The following is a 7015-nucleotide window of genomic DNA, read 5'->3' as shown; positions in this document are numbered from 1 at the left end:
GAAATAACTAGGAAGAAAATGGTAAGTAAATAGTCAAGATGAAGTCAAAAAAGCTTAAGTCTGTTCAGTATAATTTGAAATAACAAGATAGGGTTCAGTAAACTTGCTGTCCTCATGCAGTGCTCACTTAAAAATGAGTTTCCAATGACTTCAGTGGAAGCCAGACTGGACTTTTTTTTCCTTATTCTTAGATATTTAAATAAACTGGAAAATGGAAGGCAGCAGAAGAAGGTAAGCTGTGTTTGTCTTCAAAGGGACTCTTGCCTGGTTTGGGATACTTCAATAATAACCTTGGGCTTGGTGTATGGAGAGATGATAAAAAATTGAGCTCTGTGTTAGCACATTCTCACTCTGTGCTATTTCACAGTCTTGAGATTATTCACCCATAGGCACCTGTACCTGGGCTTAACAGGGGTGTCCAAATTGTCATTATAGTTGGTGATGGTCTGGTAAATTCAGTCTGTGGAGTCTGTAGTGCTAGTGCCTCGTGAGATGAAGGGCACTCTGTCATCTAACTGTGTTTCTGCTGTCTGCTGTGGGAATTTGAATTCATCACTCAGACTCATTTCAGGGGGGAAAAAAGGAAAGCTGTTTGGGGCAGGGACAGGGCAGGATGGGATTCAGCTGAAGGTCGAAGTTCCTCTCCTACATCAGATGGCTACTGTGCCTCATTCACGTGTAGTCATAAAGTTCCTCTCCATCTGTTATTCACTGTCCACTAAATTATTAATCCAGTCTGTTTACTCAGAATAAATAGTCTTGTCTAAACCATGGGAAAGTTGTGTTTTGATTGACAGTCACAGAAACCCTGTATGCATTAATTACTTCAGCTCATTTTGTCAAAAATAATGAGCATAAGGCCCAGACTAAGTATTTAAACATTATATAGCTGTCTAGGATTTGCAGAGCCCTGACTAGCCAAACAGTACTTTTACATCAGCGTCTTGTAGGCTGTTTGGAGTCCATCTTTGTGTTGAAAACAAGTATGCCAAAATGTCAACTTCATTAATATTTCAACATTGAACTTGATTGTAGCTTAAGTAGCTGTGGCATTGTCTTATAGGATAGCAGAATCCTTGCTGTCTCTGCCAAGGGTTAAGAATTGTTTCTGTGCATGAGGGTTGTGTAACACTCCTTGAATTGAACTACTTAATCGTTTCAGTCCTTCAAGAAACACAACAGATATTCCAGATTGGTAGAATAACACCTTTGAAAAGTACTCTGTGGAAGGACATAAGGGATAGTCCTTACGTATTTTGGAAGACATGATGTCTTTCTGTCTAGAAGCTGTGGATGTGCACTGTGAGACAAACTAAAAGAGATGCGTTAGGCTCACTGCTGTTCTGCTGGAAGTACGGCTCCATCTTGTTGCTCTTGCAAAGTCCAGCCGTTAAGTTGTCCCATGATTTCGGTATTCTTAAATACCAGATGGTGTTGAATGGCATCCTGCAAAGTGTAAATATGAACAGGTCAGGTTTAAACACACTAAATTGGTATAGCATTGGTGGTAATGATTAATGCAGTGATCTTATCAGCTGTTCGAATCATTTGGCTTAATGCTCTAGAGAGCTATGACTAACCAATGGAGTACTGCAATGTGCATGTAGCTAAGAAGGAGTAGGAAGGAGGTATCGAACTTCTGAAGTGATCTTCACTGTGCCTGAGATGACTAACGCTGTGTTAGCGTTCATGTAAAACTGCAATACAGCTTCTCGTTCAGTAATGGGAAAAGTCCAGATTTACTGCAGAACAAACACTCCTACCATTTCATGGGTTACAGACTTTCTCATTTTGATCCACTTCCTTCTGTTTAAGAGAGATAAGAAAGCTGTATTGTAATCTGTGGATAGCTCAGAAGATTCTGCTAGGCCTTCAGCATTTCCTGGAAAATGGATGTGAAATCATCCAGTGAGACTAAGCAGAAATAAGAAGGGCAAACACAGAAATTAAATGCACAATAAGAATTTCTTTCATATAAAGCATTTTATCTCTTAGTTTTCCAGCTTATCCTATGTTCTCAGCTAGTTCCTGGGCAAGAAACAGTGTTATCCCAGCTGCCACTGATGTTTGCTGTGCACATGCTTATGTGTATATTGGCCAGCTGAGCGGAACAGATGCCTTCAGTATGTGCTCAGTAATTCTCCTCTGTGTGAGTGTCTGTGCTTTACACAGCCACTTGCTTTCTCTTCTCCACTCCCCCCTTACCCTTCCCTAAGAAAAGATGCTCTTAAGGTGGTGAGATAGTGGTCAGATTTGGTGGAAGACATGGGCCCTAGGTGCTTATGAGAGTGGGGAAGAGGAGAAGGAACTGATGATGCAATTTCAGAAGCCTTTTTTTAGCCAGGAGATGGGGTTTACAAGGTACTTGTAGGTGGTCCTTGATGTTTCACATGGGACTTGCGATTATTCCTTCCAGTCCCGTGGCCTAGGCATGCAACTTTTCCATTGTGAGAAGCCTGCCGGTACACTATGATCCCTTATGAATGCAGATCGGGCACCTCCAGATTAGCTGTGGAGATCCCAATAAGGTCTTTTACTCTGTTTTTTAAATAAGTATATGTTTTTTTCCAAACAGTCTCTCTGTTTGCTGTCTAGAACTTGGGGGTTCTGTTTTCCGCCCCCCGAGAGGATCAAGTGTCTGAAGCTACATGTTGGGTAGCTTCTAGGAAAAGAGGGCCACTGAACATATGTTTTCCTTATCTGTGCTTGAGGATGTCATTTGTTGGTATTATCCTTCCGCTCCTCATGATGCTGGAGATGGGACACAGCTGCTTGTGTCTGAGCAGCACTCTAGATGTTCCTGGCTGCCTCCCAGAAAATTACTTGAGACACTATGTTAACAGTAACCGAGACAAACACCTCTGTAAGTGACAGGGCTTGCCTAAGACCAGAATTAAGTCAGGCCATGAGGAATTCCAGTCAGAGTTCTGTTTCTGAACACTAGTTTTATGCAGAAAGGAAAAAAAAAAAGAGTATTGTTATGTTCTGTTACGCTGCACCTTTATTTTAATAAATGCTTTGTGAGCAGAAATCAGCCTTGCTTCCTGCCCTAGAAAGTAATAGGAACCTAAGCATGCATGAAAAATAACTAGCAAGTCCTGATTGTCGCTACAAGCACTTGTTTACCAGAATTTGAGTAGTAAGAACATTACTGTGAATGGTTAAGCTGACTATGCTTTCAGCAAAACTGAAGATGTGCAGATGCAGCCTACTGTGTTGCCTGGTTTCTGAATCCTCAAAACAGGCTTTTGGGAACAACTGAATCTCTTCCCAGCCCTGCTGAGTTGGATTGAAGAACCATAGTTAGGCAAATAACTTCCTCCCTAACAGATGAAGCTTTTTTTTAAGTTCCTCAGGAGCCTGTTATTAAGCAGGAGCTGTGGAGAATTTATTTTGGCTTTGCTAAAACACTGGAGAAAGGCTTTGTCTTGGCTTTTTGCAAGATGAGGTGAGCAAGCTTTCTTGGCATTCTGGTCTGTATTTATGAGGATGTTCCATTAAGTTGGTAGCATATATAAATGGGTTGATGACCTGTCTGTCATTTGTCAACCACCACAGATCAGATTGCAGTCTTCATGCTACTTATGTGCTATGTAATAGCATGGCTTTACTAGGGAATGAGCTATCTGCAATCTTTCTTTTTTTTTTTAAGTATGAGGAAACAGAATGTGATGCCCAAAAATAAACTTGGATATGAATTGAGTCTGACTCCAGAAAATTGGAGCTTTTAATTCTTTTATGCAATTCTAAGCAAATTTTTGATAGTGCTTGCCAGTGCTTTAAGCGTTTCTAGGCAGAATTCACTGTAAAGCACCTGTATATCTCATCTCTCCAATAAAGACTCAGTACTGTATTTAAAAAAGCATTTAATGGTGTCTTTTTCCTGTTGAGGTGTCCCTATTTGATGGTGTCTTTTCCCGTGAGATTTGAAGGGGGTGGCATCTTCCAAGCGTATCAATTTCCTTGAACATGTAGGAAAGTGATGCTAGTATGAGTGACTTCAGAAAGACTAACAGATACTAAGTGGACACTGGTGGTTCACCTTGTATGAATCATTGTAGGTTTGCTAGAACCTTGCTGCTTTAGGAAATGTCAGCATGCAGCTGAATGTATGAATGACACTGGTGAAATGGAGGGAAAACTATCTTCTGTCACCTTAGTCTTGGGAAAGATGGACTTGATTATTTGGTTCAAGTTTTGGGAAGAGAGAGTCACTGTCGCCCCGTCGCCGCCCCCACCCCCCCTTCATCTTCTCTGGAAGAAGTGGGGGGGGGGGGGGGGGGTGGAAATGTGCAGATTTAACTTAGTATTAGTCTACAAGCCTATTATAATAAAGGTCTAATAAATACTTGGCTCTTTTTTTCTTTTTAAAGGCAGATGGAAGTGGAGAAGCTTTTAAGCTTAGACAATCTATACAAACTCCAAAATACTTGCACTCTTATTTTTCCATCACATTATAGCAAAGATTTTTTTTGTTTAAATGGTAAAGTAGTAGTAGAGTCCAACATTTGAGCAAACCAGTTTCTGTTTGCTCCTCCCTTCCAGTGCTAGCAAGTAAAATGAAGACCCTTTCTAGCTTTGCGTCCAAACATGTAGGACAGAAGGACCAAAAAAGGAGTAACTCTTCTAAGGGACAAGTGAGCTACTTCAGCTGTCAGGGATTAGGTGAGAAAAAGAAACAACTTAAAGCAAAAAAACCAAACCCACCCACTCCCCCACTCCCCCCCTGAGAAAAACTCACCAAACCCTTTTGACCTTATAGCTAAGCTGCTCTTGTTTAAACATTCTGATACAGAAAAAAGCTTTAACACAAATGGTACTGATTCTTAGGCAAAAAAAAATTTTTTTTTTCTTTTTCTACTGCATAGCCTTTGCAGTTACTGCATAGAGATCTTACTGCATACAACAGATGAGCCTATGTGGGCATTTAAAACTCTGATCTTGCAGGTGGATTTGAGAGGAAGACCCTCTGTCCTTTTGTAGAGACCTGCTCACTAGAAACTATCAGTCTATCTGCACTCTTGTGGACATGGCCTTGAAAGAAGAGAGGCTGAAGCCTGCATCTTTATGATAATGCAGAACACTGCTGGGGCAGGGGAGAGTTTAATGCCAGAAAAAGCAGAGGTCTCAATTTTTCATCTCATTCCTGAATGTCTCAGAAAAGCAAGTTCTTTTTCCCCTAAGCAGTTAGACTGTAATGAATTCAGTTTAGTAACCTGAACCTTTTACTGACAAACTTACTTGAGAGATCTGCCGAAGAAATTAAATTGTGTTTGGTTACTCCAGTGTTCATCATATTTACATTTTTTTAATAGAAAGCTTTTTTTTTTTGCCCTTCAGAATAAAATGAGGAAGCTTCTTTAGTAACTATTGCTTTTAAAATTAAAAGCAGTTGCAGAGGGTCCTTAGTGAACCTTGAGAATATAGCAAAATGACAGGAATAAGGATGGGCGTTGTAACCTCTTGGCCACGGAAGGGTTATTTACTGCACCTTTGCACGTGGGTGTTTCTTGGCCCTTTCCTCAATGACTTTAGGACCTCATGTAAAAAAACCAAAAAGTCTTGCCATCTTGTTTCTGGGTGACTAAATGGGAAGCTCTCAGCCAAGACGCTCAGCTGAATGTGGCTGTTGATGTAAAACTGTGAAGGTTAGGCCACAAAAAATCTCAAGGCATCATAAAAATAAAGCAGTGGTGTTACACCTTGAGGCCTGGTGCAATAAGTGCATTAAGCAGCAGGTGTGGAGGCAGCATTAGTGGTTGCCATGTGTTAATTTTCTGCATTAATGATTGAAGTCTTCCCCTTCGGTGTACCTGCCAGTTGGCCACCAGTAGCCAGGGCCCACGGTAAGGCCTGGATTGGCCTTTCAGTTCAGCGGCTGTCACTGCATGGGTCATCCACGCTGTGCTGTGTAACAGTCTGAAAAATCCAGGGGTAAAAGCGGGCTGTGTTTGGAGATTGAAGAAAACGTTTATTTAGCAGCATGTGGATAGTAATGGAAGCTGTAAGCGTCTCTGTTTTTTTAGCTGTCTGTACTGGGTTAACCTTGGCTAGCAGCCAGATACCCACCGAGCTGCTCACTTGCACACACACCCCCCCCACACACACACACACCCCAACCCAATGGAGGCAGAAATAGAGTGGAAGAACAGGGAGATGGCTTACCAGTTACCATCGTGGGAAAAACAGATTCTTGGGGAAGATTAAATTAAATCTGTTTCCAATTAAAATGTGTTTCTGACTTGAGAAACAATGACCAAAAACCCCCACTGTCTTCCCCCTACCCACCTCTTTTTTTCTAATGCAGGGTTTCTTTCAGCCCTGCTAGATTAATTTTGTATGTCCTCTGGTAACTGTAGTTGGCTGCAGCTGGCACAAGGTTGCAACAATGGAAAGTATTAAGGTCGAGGAAATTCAGCTCTTCAGGGGAAAAGTGAAGGGTTTGCACTTACTCTGCAATTTTCTTTCAGCAAAGGGGGAAAAAAGTCAAACCAAACAAACTTTAGCCAGGCACTGGATCCTTCACTTCTTCTTAGGCTATTGAAGTAAATGCAGAACTTAAACTTAGTATTTAATTTGACTAATTTTGTATTAGTATGCTATGCAAGCAGCAATCTCAGCTAGAGGTCTTTCAGGCTTGTGGGTGTACGCAGGGTTTAGTGAGCAGCTGCTGATTAAATCCAAGCTGAGTACATAAACCTGAAATTGGCTGTTTCTGTGGTGCTTGTAATGGGACTCAGGACATGTGTTCATGTCCTAATGGAAAGGTAAGGCTGCCTTGGCACAGGGTGTTTTATCATAAAAGCGTGGTGTGTGTTTTTCTAGATCGTGCAGGGCAGTGTTCAGATAAGCGTTGAAATGATGTAAATACAGCTTTGTTTTTAATGTGATGAAGGGACCTGTTGTATTATAAAGAGCAGCTCCCTCCCCTCTTCAGTCTATTAGGTATTTTTAAATACCTAATCTGGGGACTTAAGAGCTCTGAAACTCCTTTTAGCCAGTTTATGAGCAGCAG

Source organism: Falco cherrug, chromosome 2 (genome assembly GCF_023634085.1).
Source record: "Falco cherrug isolate bFalChe1 chromosome 2, bFalChe1.pri, whole genome shotgun sequence".
NCBI lineage: Eukaryota > Metazoa > Chordata > Aves > Falconiformes > Falconidae > Falco > Falco cherrug.
The sequence above is the reverse complement of the archived record's forward strand: the minus strand, read 5'-3'. Positions refer to the sequence as shown.